The 15,718-nt window shown below is 44.9% G+C and overlaps 1 non-coding gene and 2 pseudogenes across 1 annotated transcript; 1 reads left to right on the forward strand and 2 right to left on the reverse strand.

Moving 5' to 3' along the window:
• Positions 1-15,718, reverse strand: part of LOC115163226 (HEAT repeat-containing protein 1-like) — a 24,507-nt pseudogene continuing 8,789 nt past the window's right edge.
• On the reverse strand, positions 6,167-6,296 carry LOC115163537 (small nucleolar RNA ACA64). Its single transcript, XR_003869764.1, has one exon. It is a non-coding gene; the product is annotated as a small nucleolar RNA ACA64 (small nucleolar RNA).
• LOC115157590 (SUN domain-containing protein 1-like) overlaps positions 13,987-15,718 on the forward strand; it is a 23,474-nt pseudogene continuing 21,742 nt past the window's right edge.

Genomic DNA, 15,718 nt, shown 5'->3' on the forward strand with positions numbered 1-15,718 from the left:
CACCTGGTGGGTTTTTGTGCCACCATGGAAGGCCAAAACTTCACCTACCAAAACAGGACGAAAGTTTTTTCAAACAGCTCTTACTCTAAAAGGGCATTATCATTTTCACAATTTAACAGTATTATTCATACCTCGGTGTGAAAATATATATAAAACAGGAAAATTACATTTGACTGCACTGGGCCTTTTATGATTAGTTGAATCAGATGTCTGTTGGCACTAGACTGAGACAAAAAGCCAGAACATCATGCCACTCTTCAAGACCAGACGTGGAGAATTGATGAAGAGAACTAATATGAAAGAAATCCAGAATCCAACTTCGGGATCAACATCAGCTGTGTGTACAGCCTTCTCATGTCCCAGATATTTCACCTTGGCCGAGCTGTGTCGTGTCTTCAGCAGGATCTTGTAGTTGAGGGTCTACCACCAAGTGTCGTCTACTACGGTAAAGCAGAATTGGCCCACGCACAGCACCAGGTGCTTGGTGACTCTGGTCTGGTAAACCTCTTCTCCACCCAGGGTGTTCTCCAACTACACACAGAAAGTTATACACCAATGCTATAGGGGGGGTAACAGGGGATCACAATAACAGATTAGAGCATTGGGACATCTGTAAGGCATCCATATTAGGAAGTCCCTCAGTTGTAATGGTGGCCATTTTTGTGGATGAGTCCTTTATTAAAGTAATGTGAGGGAGAAGTGAGGCTGACCTGATCGACCAGAGGGGTAATGAGGACGTTGGCTCTCTCCGTGCTGACGAAGCGCTTTGTATATTTACGAGAAACAGGCAGATCTTATGGAGGCAGTCCAGTATGTACTCCAGCAGCGGGCAGCTCTTCTCAATGTTGTCCTCTGTGTCAAAGAAGGCTTCGTCTGAACGAGGGAAGGAATGCATGATAAGAGACAAAATAAGCAAAAAATATTACCTTGCGTTTATCCTTCACATTTGTTATTAAGAACCAGCAGTGAACCTGGAACATCCCCATCAAGCATGACTTTTGTTTTACAGCAAAGCCAAACTAATACAGACCCTTTTTAGAGATCTTAGATGAACAGACAGTGTGTAGCCACACAGGAGAGAGCAGAGACCCACCTGTCTTAGTGATGTTGATCTGGCGGAGCAAGTCAGAGAAGGGCTTGACCAGGTGACCGGCGGGCGAACAGGATGGAGAGCCCCTAGGGGCTAGAGCCTGTCTGCGATGCTGTCCGACAGGCGGTAGAAGGTCAGCAGGCGGTCCTTGGCTGCGCTCTCAGTCATGCCTCAATCGAAGAGATGCATTGGAACCAACAGAGTTTAAAAATCATGTTTCTAGCAGATATAAAAGTTGCAGTTACACTGTGATCTATGGCTGTTGGGAATCAGCTAACCGTCAAAGATTAAAAAAAAAACTTCCATAACTACTAAGGTAGTTGGGATCATAAGGACTCTTACTTTGAAGAACAGTGGCCTGAAGGAGACTTCAGACAGCTTCATGACCAAGGTCAGGAGACAGTCAATCAGATAGCCCTCCATCTCCTTCGTCTCCTCCGGATCACCCTGCAAAACAAACACAGCAGTCAAAACAAAGCGATGTCTTTCGGACAAACGGTAATCAATTCATGGGACAGAACCAGACCTGGCAGTGTTGGGCCCGGAAGTCCAAAGAAATCAGGAAGGACGTGAGCTCTGATTGGTGGGAGGTCAGCTGATCCTTCTCCATGTGACCAACGTGCTCTTTCAAGATGCCCATCAGAGGATCAAGCTGGCTGTGTGAAAATGAAACCCTCATAATTGTACCAAATCAATACCGTACATGACCACAGTGTGAACATGTTATCCATTATGTATTTACTCCATCCTTACATATCACACAGGCTACTGCAGGTTAGGCACCCACCATACCTGTTTGGAGTCCATTTATTCTAGTACTTTTTCGAGGGTTGGCAGCAGGACCCTGGGAGGGAACCTTGGTGGCCACGGTGGTCCTGAGGTAGGCCAGTCACACGGCCAGCTGTGGGGTGGTGGTGGCCTTCTCTGCAACCCGCCTCAGTCGAGCTACATTATGCTGTTACACCGGCGCATCATTTCAGTATAACACGTTCCATTAGATGTATTATGTAAAAAAAAAAGAAAGAAAAAAATGATTTTTATGTATGGGATAGTAGACGTCACTTGTTGTCCCGGTTGATGAAGTGAGGCAGGGTCTCTGACGCGTTGCAGGGCTGTGACGTCACTCAGCATGTAGATCTCATTAGCAGAGAGGAAAGAGGTGATGTCTAGAGTCTGCAGCACTGCCGGCATCAGCCTGACAAAACAGGAGGAGGGGAAGGAGACTACAGTCACCAACAGTGACTAGTATACCTACGGTGTACTTTGTGTCAATATTTTGGGGACAACCTGACATGTTCTATTCAAGTGTTTGTAGGAAAATATGAAATATGAGTAATTGAGCTACCAAATGCACTGGTCTGTGAACTGTGTTGCCTGTATCTACTGTAAACACAGAAATGTAGTCTGTGTACCTGGGTAGTTGTGGGATAGCGAGGGCCTTCAGAGTGCTGGCCACCTTCAAAAAACACACACACTCAAAAGTTTGGGGTCACTTAGAAATTTAGTTATTTTTTAAAGAAAAGCACATTTTTAGTCCATTAAAATAACATCAAATTGATCAGAAATACAGTGTACACATTGTTAATGTTGTAAATGACTATTGTAGCTGGAAACGGCAGATTTTTAATGGAATATCTAAATAGGCGTATAGAGGCCCATTATCAGCAACCATCACTCCTGTGTTCCAATGGCACGTTCTGTTAGCTAATCCAAGTTTATCATTTTAAAAGGCTAATTGATCATTAGAAAACTCTTTTGCAATTATGTTAGCACAGCTGAAAACTGTTGTTCTGATTAAAGAAACAATAAAACTGTCCTTCTTTAGACTAGTTGAGTATCTGGAGTATCCACATTTGTGGGTTCGATTACAGGCTCAAAATGGCTAGAAACAAAGAACTTTCTTCTGAAACTCGTCAGTCTATTCTTGTTCTGAGAAATGAAGGTTATTCCATGCGAGAAATTGCCAAGAAACTGAAGATCTCGTACAACACGGTGTACTTCTCCCTTTACAGAACAGCGCATACTGGCTCTAACCAGAATAGAAAGAGTGGGAGGCCCCAGTGCACAACTGAGCAAGAGGACAAGTACATTAGAGTGTCTAGTTTGAGAGACAGACGCCTCAAGTCCTCAACTGACAGCTTTATTAAATAGTACCCGCAAAACACCAGTCTCAACGTCAACAGTGAAGAGGCGACTCCGGGATGCTGACCTTCTAGGCAGAGTTCCTCTGTCCAGTGTCTGTGTTCTTTTGCCCATCTTTTCTTTTTATTGGCCAGTCTGAGATATGATCTACGGACAATTACTTCAACCTCATGGCTTGGTTTTTGCTCTGACATGCACTGTCAGCTGTGGGACCTTATATAGACAGGTGTGTGCCTTTCCAAATCAGGTGGACTCAAATCAAGTTTTAGAAACATAAATCAATGGAAACAGGATGAACCTGAGCTCAAGTTCGAGTCTCATAGCAAAGGGTCTGAATACTTAGGTAAATAAGGTATGTTTTTTATAATTAGACAAAATATCTAAAAACCTGTTTTCGCTTTGTCATTATGGGGTATTGTGTGTCGATTGATGAGAACTTTTTATTTAAATACATTTTAGAATAAGGCTGTAACGTTATTTTTTTTGTGAAAAAGTCAAGGGGTCTGAATATTTTCTGAATGCACTGTATCATGCCAACCAAAACTTCATATAATTAACATCCATAGCTTAATAGATGAGTGGAAGTGAGACAATGGGACAGGTCGTAGCTATCCAACGTCACCGACCGCTAGTTGGTTGACTTAATGGTGTTGTTGATGACCTGAAAGCTGTAGGCGTCGTCCAGACACATGATGTTGGTGCCCATGAACATCAAGGCCTTAAGTGCAGGACTTTCTTCTGGAAAAGGATGGGGCGGAGTCAAGAGGGCATTGGGAGCACACTTTCGACTGGAAAAAGCTATCTAATAGCTGAGAAATGGTTCTGTGACGGCTGAGAGATGCTCCACGTTGAACTCATCCAGCACATCTGTGTGTGGAGGACAAACAGTCAGTCACACACACACACACCCTAAAAGCCTTGGGGGTGCTCCTGGGCTAAAACAGGGTCTCTCCGTCTCCTCACCTTTGCTGACGTGTCCTCCATCAGGGGAGAGCTTCTGGCAGATGTTGAACAGACATGGCCTACATGCTTGGCGTACTCTAGCTTGTCTTGCTCAACGGTTGACGTCTCCAGGCACCTGAGTAGCCAGACAGGAACATCACTTGGTCTACGTCCCAACATCCATTGTAGTATTCTAAATAGTATGTTAGTGTAGGGAATTGGACCCATGGCTGGCCTAGCTAAGGCCAAGGCACTGAGAGACAGCGTTGCTGGTTGCACCTAAGAGAGGAGGCTAAAGAGAGCGGGAACTAGCATCTGAGGCCTCTGCAACTTCTTCTTGTGCTGCAGCAGCTCTAATATGAGTCACCCTCTCCCAGGACACAGCGCCCTCTTCTGGCACTGCCTGAGCAGTGTCCTGGCCTTCCTATATAAAAAAGGCACAAAAACACAGTGGCTCAAGTCAAATTGCATTACAATCACCTCAATGGTTGCATCTAGCTAGGTCTTATTGTTGGCCCAGTTAGAGTAGATGTTCCTCACCTCTGCAGCATCTTGCTCCTGCAGGTCTAGTTCGTTAGCCACTAGCATGCTGTCCACAGCACACTACAGTGAGAGGATAGCATTAGCATCTAGTGTGGTGCTAGCGAAAGATGACTTCCCTGTAGATGCAGTATGCAAAGGTTCCTCCTTACCCGTTTGAAGACACTGACAATGGTCTGGGCACAGACAGCACTCCTGCTCTCCACCAGCAGGTCAAACCCCCAGGAGTCTCTGCTGGACCTTCTCATCTCACAGAGCTGAGTAGAATGCCTTGGTGATGTGACAACAAACAACAGGGTCATGTTCAGTATAAGCAAATGGGAGGAAACATATTGAAACAGATTATTATTTTTTTTTTTAAAGAGGGTTGTCATTGGAGAATTTTCTGAATGTTATATTTTTCTGTTTTGAGCCTACAATATTGTAAATAAGTAGCATACAGCTATTGCATCACAGAGTATGCTGCTACAGTAGCGTGCCTGTTATAGGGCGATGATCTGGAAGCAGGGTATATCAGGGTAGGGTTTAGACACTGCCCAGGGCCTCGATGAAGAGCTCCATGCAGGCCTGGTCCTTCACCAGGTGGGGGGCTGCCTGTTCATTGTACTTCTCCAGGACCAGCTGCATGAGCAGGGCCTTTGTCCTTTAGTACGGTGGGTTTCTCCGGCCCGCTCTGCTCCAGCAGGCTCTCCAGAACTAGCATTAGAACAGGCGGCATAGACTGAGGAGAAAAGGAGACAGGAATATAAAATATATGGCTTTACAAAAACCTCCAACACCCAGATAAGAGTTCCCATATAAAGAGCCCTCCGAGTTTTTTTCTCATCTTTCATATTCCAGCAAGGACTTCTTAAATGTCTGTTGTCACTCCCTGTCCACTCACCTCTCCCAGTATGGTTTTGGAGGTGTAGGCAGGGCAGCTGGCCACCTGTACACTGAGCAGCAGCTCCTCCAACCCCACTAGCAGGTGTTGTCCCAGGCCTTGCCTGTCCCTGCTACAGCCTCCTCACAGAACTTCCCCATGGACTACAGAAACACATCAATTTGGAAAGAATGTGTATAATAACATTTTATGTGAATATAAAACAAAATAGGTGTGTGTATATGATTTATTTTGATACTTTGTACCAACAATGCTTAATTGAGAATACAAATTAAGTATTCACGTGTGTGTGTGTGTGTGTGTGTGTCTTCCCTCTCTCACCTGGCTGAGTTGAGGTCAGCGATGAGCTCCTCGGTGGTCCTCAGCAGCCTGTCGATGGTGGGGTGAAAGTGAGAGCTGTCCACCTGGGCCAGGGTCTGTAGGGTGGCTGCCCTCCTCACCTCACGGACAGAGGAGCTCAGACAGGCCAGCAGGGAGAGCACCACTATGGAGGGAAGAAACATTTACAACTTTGTTACTAATACACCAGTAATACTACAGCCACTTGTTTAAATGTCTCCTACTGCAGTGATTGTGAGCACTTGGGTCTTATTACACCGTCACAAACAGAGCAGGCAATAAGCTTAACGTACCACAATAGTGTAGACACAGTTCTCTCCCCCTAGACCCCTGATAAACCCCAGGTCATTTTCAGACTGTGCCAAACTCTATACATGAAATACAATACACTGCTCAAAAAAATAAAGGGAACACTTAAACAACACATCCTGATCTGAATGAAATAAATAATCTTATTAAATACTTTTTTCTTTACATAGTTGAATGTGCTGACAACAAAAATCACACAAAAATAATCAATGGAAATCCAATTTATCAACCCATGGAGGTCTGGATTTGGAGTCACACTCAAAATTAAAGTGGAAAACCACACTACAGGCTGATCCAACTTTGATGTAATGTCCTTAAAACAAGTCAAAATGAGGCTCAGTAGTGTGTGTGGCCTCCACGTGCCTGTATGACCTCCCTACAACGCCTGGGCATGCTCCTGATAAGGTGGCGGATGGTCTCCTGAGGGATCTCCTCCCAGACCTGGACTAAAGCATCCGCCAACTCCTGGACAGTATGTGGTGCAACGTGGCGTTGGTGGATGGAGCAAGACATGATGTCCCAGATGTGCTCAATTGGATTCAGGTCTGGGGAACGGGCGGGCCAGTCCATAGCATCAATGCCTTCCTCTTGCAGGAACTGCTGACACACTCCAGCCACATGAGGTCTAGCATTGTCTTGCATTAGGAGGATCCCAGGGCCAACCGCACCAGCATATGGTCTCACAAGGGGTCTGAGGATCTCATCTCGGTACCTAATGGCAGTCAGGGTACCTCTGGCGAGCACATGGAGGGCTGTGCGCCCCCCCCAAAGAAATGCCACCCCACACCATGACTGACCCACCGCCAAACCGGTCATGCTGGAGGATGTTGCAGGCAGCAGAACGTTCTCCACGGCGTCTCCAGACTCTGTCACGTCTGTCACATGTGCTCAGTGTGAACTTGCTTTCATCTGTGAAGAGCACAGGGCGCCAGTGGCGAATTTGCCAATCTTGGTGTTCTCTGGCAAATGCCAAACATCCTACACGTGTTGGGCTGTAAGCCAACCCCCACCTGTGGACGTCGGCCCTCATACCACCCTCATGGAGTCTGTTTCTGACCGTTTGAGCAGACACATGCACATTTGTGGCCTGCTGGAGGTCATTTTGCAGGGCTCAGGCAGTGCTCCTCCTGCTCCTCTTTGCACAAAGGCGGAGGTAGCGGTCCTGCTGCTGGGTTGTTGCCCTCCTACGGCCTCCTCCACGTCTCCTGGTAGCGCCTCCATGCTCTGGACACTACGCTGACAGACACAGCAAACCTTCTTGCCACAGCTCGCATTGATGTGCCATCCTGGATGAGCTGCACTACCTGAGCCACTTGTGTGGGTTGTAGACTCCCTCTCATGCTACCACTAGAGTGAAAGCACTGCCAGCATTCAAAAGTAACCAAAACATCAGCCAGGAAGCATAGGAACTGAGAAGTGGTCTGTGGTCACCACCTGCAGAACCACTCCTTTATTGGGGGTGTCTTGCTAATTGCCTATAATTTCCACCTGTTGTCTATTCCACTGGATATCTTAAGGTGAATGCACCAATTTGTAAGTCGCTCTGGATAAGAGCGTCTGCTAAATGACTTAAATGTAAATGTAAATGTATTCCATTTGCACAACAGCATGTGACATTTATTGTCAATCAGTGTTGCTTCCTAAGTGGACAGTTTGATTTCACAGAAGTGTGATTGAATTGGAGTTACATTGTGTTGTTTAAGTGTTCCCTTTATTTTTTTGAGCAGTATACAATGAAATTATCCATGTCTGGCTAAAATATAGATTACACCAATAAGGCTACCTGGTGATGAGCCCGATGCCAGCAGTGTGAGGGTCTTCCCTGGCTGGGCGCTGAGGAGGGCTCTGCCCACAGAGGGCCTGGGTCTGCAGGATGGCATTGATCTTACAGTCCAGCTGGTCTCCTAGGTTACTGCCGTAGCCTCACACCAGACACAGGAACTTGGAAGAGCTCCAGGGGATCACTCAGGTGGACCTGGGACAAATGGAGGGGGTTGAGGAATGGAATAATGTGGACAAAGTGACAGTTGATCGTAAAAACGGGAGATTGCTTTGTTTCGCCTACTTCCAAACACACTGTACCTTACATTGATTATTAATCATCATCATCATCATCATCGTCGTTATATTGTAGCATACCTAGAGGAACGATGGACTATCCATCGAGTGATGCTATGCGCCAATGAGTTGAGTGAAGCATCCGTCTGTGCACTGAAATCCATTGTTTAACATATCAAGTTTCAGTACCTAGAAAAGTAGCTTCATCAAGGCCCTGAAGCTGGCTGCAATGGTCCCCTGGCTTTCCCCAGTGACGATGACATCAAACACGCGACACAGCAGTCGGCGGTAGCAGCATGTGTTGGTGTCCAGCTTCTCTGGGTTCCACCATGTCTCACTTGACAGGAAACCCAGACAGGGAGCAAGCCATCTGTCAGCGTCTTTCCTTCTTACTCAGTGTGTGACCAAGTGGCTAAAGTAACTGGTGATATCCAGGCCTTTACTTGAACATGATGAAAAACAATATGCAGCCAATTGCTTTTGAAAAAGGAACATTTTTGAAGGAAGCGTCGTGGCACTTGAGGCTGGATAGGAGTCCTCTGAGCAGTGACACCAGCAGCACCCCATACTCTGTCTCTGTGCCCTGCCCTCTACAGGTACTCTTCCACGAATATCCTCCTGCTGCAGGCAACACAAGAGGAAAAGACGGTAAACCATTTCAGACCAATTTCAACAGTACAGAAAAGCATACAATGGGTTAAGGAATTGGAGGATAAAAATCATAAAAAGACATAACGTAAATATCCCAAAAGGAAACCTCTAATTGATGTAGTTCTACAAACTGCCACCCCCACTCACCTGAGGCACGTCTTTCTGGGTAAGTTCCAGTATTGCAGGCTCCAGCAGGGAGTAGACACACTGGGCGGTGTGGAGGTGCTGGGTTTCACTCATGTCCCCCAGGCCCTGCAGTAAGGTCTGGCTCAGCACCATGAACACTGCCCTCTCCTGCAGGCTGCCCCCCTGGACCGCTACCACCCCAGCCAGCTTCAACCAGCTAGAAGACATGCAAATGAGGTCAAGGGTGAGTTGTGTTACTTATGACAATTTCCTCTTGAAACCAGCATGTTAATCCAAATTTTGAGCTGCAAAAAGGGATATTACCTGAGCTAGATCGCGGAGAGATCCAAAAATCATCATATCAGTTTCAGGAAAGCAAGGCAGGTTTATTTCAATGGCACTTTGGAAACGCCAACAAATGTTTACTAATCACTCACAGCATTGCGTTTGGAGAAGGGGTCCATGTTTGACAGGTTCTTGGTCAGTGTTGAGATGCTGGTTGGCTGAGAAATCCTCTCTATCACATCCTTGAGTGCTGAGAGCAGATATAGGATGTAGTAGGTACACAGACAACCTTACTGTCTGGAAGTCAATAATCCTAACAAGCAGAACTTTATATTAGTGGCAGCGAGTTTAGAGTATACCTGATCCCTCTATTTACAAAAGTATCATCCATAGCATTCTCAGTAAGCCATTTCCAAGTGTTATCAAAGACAAAGAAAAATGACCTTTATTGTGAAACTCTATGTTCTTATGTGTTTACCATGGGCCCAGCCCTGAGTGTGGTGGTGCTGGTATAAGAGGGTGGAGACTGGGCCACACAAGTGGCCACCTGGAGGTCTGGGAAGTCGGGCAGGGCCGAGGTGACCACAAGGAAGGGCAACAGATCCCCGATGACAGAAGCGCTCAGGTCAGAGATCCCCTCAACCAGTCTGGGTTCCTCCAGAACCCTCACTGCCTCCAACTGTGGACACCTATGAGGAAGCAGATGGAAGCCATTCACTATCATACTATGGATATGGAGATATCTGGGGAATTGATGTACATTTCAATAAGGTGAGAACAGTACTAACCAGTTCCCAGCCTTTGAGAGGTCTACGCATGGCAGCAGTGAGTAGACATGAAACAGTGTCCTCTGGATCAAGAAAGAGCTGAGGAGGATATATAGGATAAGTTAGGTTTAATCCTAGTAGACTCCAATATGAACGTACCTGAAAGTCTAATGTTCCAGCCACTCACCTCCAGAGCCTTCAAAGCTGCAGCCACCACCTCGGGGACGTCCTCCTTCATAAATACCGTAAAAATAATGAAGTATTTTAAATGTTTTGGGTTGGGGGAAACCCCGCCTAGCGAAGGCTGCATGCTACGCCACTTTTTATAACTATAAGTTAAGTTTAACTATAAGAAATCTAGGATGTGTCAAATGATATCCAGTGCAGGCTTCGGTTATGCATTTGGTTTGCTAACTTGCTAGCTAAGTGGCTAGATTTCAAGATCAATCTTCTTGGTTAGAGCAGAGACATTCAATCCCCTCTTGGATCAAGATCCCTGTTGCCTCAGTTTTTTTATAGCTCCCCTTGTGTGCACATTTGGTAAAACTGTATACCCCGGTATGGTACAAGAAACGGTATGAAGGTATGGATACCGCACAACACTCTACTCACCAGTGCTGGAGGTGACAACAGCGTGAACCAGGTGAGGCAGCAGGTAGCACAGTAAGGACCTGATTCTGTGGCCTGGAGGGTGGGGACCAAGGAAGTCACAGCACACATCTGGCCAGAGGTTCTAAAGGGCACAAAGACAACAAAGAACGCCAATGAAGCAACACAAACATTCTGACAATATAGGGCCTAATATGACAGAGTGATGAAATAGTCTCAGAGTAAAATTCTTTCAATGCCTCTTCTTCACTCACTTTGGGCCAACAGTGCCCTCCTTTTGGTTTTGCAGGAGGACGATGAGGCAGCCCAGGCCCTCTTTGGGCAGCAGGGGCTCCTTGCAGTGACTTGCTGATCTGCAGGGCCAGGGTGTCCACCAGCTGGGCCTTCATCGACCACCTTCACAACCAGCTGGCGCACTTTCATGTAGGTGGAAGCCTTGTAGTCTGTCAAGGACACAAAGAAAAGGGTCAGTACGAGTTGAACAGTTTTAAGCTGTAAACAACCTCTTATGGTTACATTTTTAACTTCAATAAGAAGTGTTAACATTTCAAAACAGAATGGCTTCTTATGAGGCTAAAATACTGCATCTAACCTTCTGAACATAAGGCAGTAGCTTGGATATGATTGTCAGACTTTCTCCACAGCATCCAAAACCGGTACAAGCCCAAGTCTTTGTAACAGTCAGTGATTAGGGTTCCTCTGGCCAAGGGAACTCCTGGTTTCTGTCAGGAAATCAAAATATATTGATAATATATTATATGCCATTTAGCAGACGCCTTTATCCACAGGGACATAGTCATAAGTGCATACATTTTACGTTTGGGTGGTCCGGGGAATCAAGCCCACAATCCTGACGTTGCAAGCGTCATGCTCCATCAATGCAGCCATACAGGACCATTGATGAAATGCTGATTATGTAATGAAAAATAATAACAAATCTGTCAACTTCCAATAGTTATGTTCATAAATCATATAACAATTACCTGAAGCCCCTCCAGCCAATTCCATCAGTTAGTGGGGTCCTTAAACTTGATGAGCTGAATGACTGACAAACACCTTAGTCTCGTAATAAGGGCAAAACACAGGAAAGCAGGCTCTCCCCATTACACAGGTGGATGTGGAATCTGTGAGGGCTACAGGAAAGAAATAACACTAGACAAAATGTCAAGCTATTTTCAGTTTACATTAAGCTTTCATAGCAGTGAGACAACTTCAGTTCTCAGAAGTACTAAAAACAACACCTCTGACAAGTTATCCACGGGGGGGGGGGCCTCTATGCACTTCTGGGCAGACTTGAGCAGGAAGTATGGAGACAGCCGTGTGAGAAACAGTGAGATGCCTGCGTCTGGTTTCTCATTGACCTCCTTGGACTGGACACCGCGCTCCAGGCCCACCGAGGCTTGGCTGAAGAGGGTCTACTGGAACTCATTGAATGCAGGCTCGATGCTCAGGAGTTCCTCAAGCCCTGTACACCCTGGGAACATGCAGGAGAAACGGCAGTGGTAAGGAAAAGGAAGACATGAACAGTAGGCACATCAAGCTACAACATTCTTCTGTGGATTTTATGGCAGACTACAACCCAAAAAGGTGTATTGCCGCCACCACCTGGACAGGATTGGGGGGAAAAAACAAGGTTAAAATAAAACTCATACATGACAGTTTTCCCTAACTTAATCCACCAAAAATAAAACATTTACAAAACCAAAACCCACACTTCTTCCTTCCTGCCTCATCCACAATTCTATTTTCCTGGACTTCCTCTCCACCTTGGCAGTGGCATTAATCACCATAGCTATAAAGGCCAAAGTCCACCTTCTTAACCTTTAACATTTCTTGGTCCTGCTGTTGAACGGCAACCCCTGCAGCCTTCGGTAAGGCCTATCCACCACAATGGACTAAGGAGCACCACTCAAACTCTCAACCCTTTTAACAGCTGCTGCAAATGAAAAAAGTCTGGACAGCCCCAACTTTGGCCACCTCATTCTCTTTCACCCTCGTAGGGCATTCCAAAGACGTGGCTTCATGGTTCCCACCGCAATTACAACATGTCACATTTTCAAAACCTTTAAAACACACGATCTTTTCCACAACTTGGACATCTCGGCTTCTCCCTTCTGCAAACACTTGAAACATGTCCAAAAGTTTTAGTGGTCACACTGCATTAGTGTTGGAACCAATGCTCTGACTTTGTAGTTTATATATCCCAACTGGAGTAGGGAGAGACCATATCAAAAAACAAAAGAACAAATAACCTTTTTCTTCATTCACCACACGATTCATCCGACAAGCATCAATCACTCCAGGAATATTTTAAATCTCTGCAACATCGACTTCCCACGAAACGCCACTAAGGTCTATAAATTACCAACTTGAGGGGTGCCCTTTTCGGGCGAGACGCAAAACTAGCTTCTTCTGATCCAAAATAACGAAATGTCAAAACAAGTCCGCCTCTCGTAAAACTCACAGCATTCACTTTACCCAGCACTCTCTCCACCAGTTTGGATATCTCAAATGGTTTCTTCAAAATTGGTAATCCAGCCAGCTGCTCCTCGTTAATAAAACATGCTCCTACAAGATAAGGGGCATTCCCATCACTGTATGCTACTTTGCTCCGTTTTCTATATTCCAATTCTCCTTGATTCCCCGCCATTATATTTACGCTCCACATCAGCTTCCAATTCTGCCATATTTTTAACCGGCTGCTAGCCTATGCTAGCTAATAAACGTCCAGTTTTGACAACAGTAGTTATTCTCTACTACATTACTCCGGCCAATTCTAACGGTATTGTATTTCAGATTCACGAAATGTACTTAAAAATCAAAGTGGCCAAACCACAACCCTTCTGTATTTCTTAAGTTAATTTTTTATATATATACTATATTCAATGTAGTGAAAATACACAGAAGTCATTTTAGATTATTCAAATAACATAAAAAGCGGTTGTCCGTGTAGATAAGAAAGCAAAAGTACCCTGTTTTACTCCAGTCCAGGGTGGCGATAAAGCACCAGTGAAGTTTATTTACCGCCTCCATAAAACAGAAGAATATGTGGTTCAGTCACAGACACCGTGTGCCGCGAAATAGTAGAGATTAGAGAAATGTCGATAACCTTACTCTTGTGAGATTTTTTAAAAGTTTATTTTTCATGATTATATTGAGACTGACGTGTAAATGAAACGTTACTTTGTTTTGTAAGGATTCAGAGATTAGTTTTATTTTGAGAACTTGCCAAGAATCTTTGTCAAACTAACGTTAGCTAGCTAATATACACCTCCACCCTAGGTATATGACGGAGAAATGCTACTGTTCTGAGAAATCACTGCGCATCACCTGTCCCGTCAGCCCACCCAGGTAAGTGGAATCATTGGTTAAAAAAATCCACCTTCATTTAACCAGGTAGGCTAGTTGAGAACAAGTTCTCATTTACAACTGCGACCTGGCCAAGATAAAGCAAATCAATGCGCCACAGTGTTACACATAGAATAAACAGTCATTAATACAATAAAGTCTATATACAGTGTGTACAAATGAGGTAAGGCAAATAGGCCATAGTGGCGAAATAATGACAATATAGCAATTAAACACTGGACTGATGGGTGTGCAAGTAGAGATACTGTTTGACAGTTCATTTTTCGCGGGTTTCATCCCTCCGCAAATTACCATTGGGCGTGAGGCTCTCAGCCTCCCTTGAACATTGCACTGATTGAGGGGATTCGATTATCTGTCCCGGGGTGCCACGGTGTTGGAGTTTGTATCGGGTGAAAAGTAATTGCATTCGTTTTTGAACCGGGCTGCTTCCGGGTGTGGGCCATGGCGGCGTTCAGTACGTTTTTCGTTCTGGATAGTTCAATTGAACGGAAACGGTGCTGTCCTAAACGACCAGTTGAAACACGGGGAGGGGTTGGGTTGGTAAACCTTGGCAGCATGGCCACGCATTGCTTCAAGCCACACCCACAAAACGAGAGCAAACGTAGTCACTTCAAAAACGTACAAGGACGTCTTGGTGAAACGTGTCGTTCAGTACTAACCATTCTGCTACATAGCAAACGTTTACGAGAACTGAGCGCACCTGTGGTGCCCTGCTCTGGTCGACGTTGAAGTCGGCTCAAAACAAAAGTGATGTAGGTTTAAGAACCTGGAGTAATGAGTTTATTTTCATATAAACGATTGAATTGTCTCCCCAAAAGAAGACTAGTCTGAAATTCAAAAATATATTATATGGAAAAGAGGTGTATGTTTCTGAATGATGCACCATTTAATTATTTACTGTTCATCAGTCACTGTTTTTAGTTATTCACTGTGTATTTATTCCTTGTCAGTATTTTCATTCACTCTACATTTTTGGAAAATAACATGTTAGTAAGGATTTCACTGTTAGCCTACACCTGTTCACGAAGCATGTGACAAGTCACATTTGATTTCAACTTGAGAAGGGAGATGCTCCACTTTTGCCCATAGACTGGTGCACCGCGGTTCAGCTTAATCGAACTCCCTCACTGATTGGTTCAAGTTTGAAAAGGCTACTGAAGTGACATTTGACATTCTCCCTTCACAATTTACCAAAGATGGTTGTGTGTAACTACATGAGTTGCAAATTATGGGGGAAAGAACAAGCAACACTAGTAGCTATTTCTCCCACTTTGTTGGGGGTTAGACATTTTGGAATTAAGATTTTTATGACTGGAATTTTTACAGTTGGTAACTGCCAGCTCTTGTGGCCACTTCCAATCCTGAGGGATAGATAATATTTAGATTGGGTAGTGTTAGGCCAGCGGTGTCCAAACTTTTCTAGCATGAGAGCAACTTTAAAAAAAACCTGTCGGGAGCTACAATTTAATTATTTTTTCTTCTAGCTTTCAAATAGGCACATTCTTCTCTTTTATCCCCTGCAACTCTTCCCCCGGTCCTTGGTGTACAAGTGAAAATAGTGCACTGTTTTCTGTCAATATATCTGGTAAAAATAATGGTTAAAAAACA

The sequence above is a fragment of the Salmo trutta genome, chromosome 2, assembly GCF_901001165.1.
Source record: "Salmo trutta chromosome 2, fSalTru1.1, whole genome shotgun sequence".
Lineage (NCBI taxonomy): Eukaryota > Metazoa > Chordata > Actinopteri > Salmoniformes > Salmonidae > Salmo > Salmo trutta.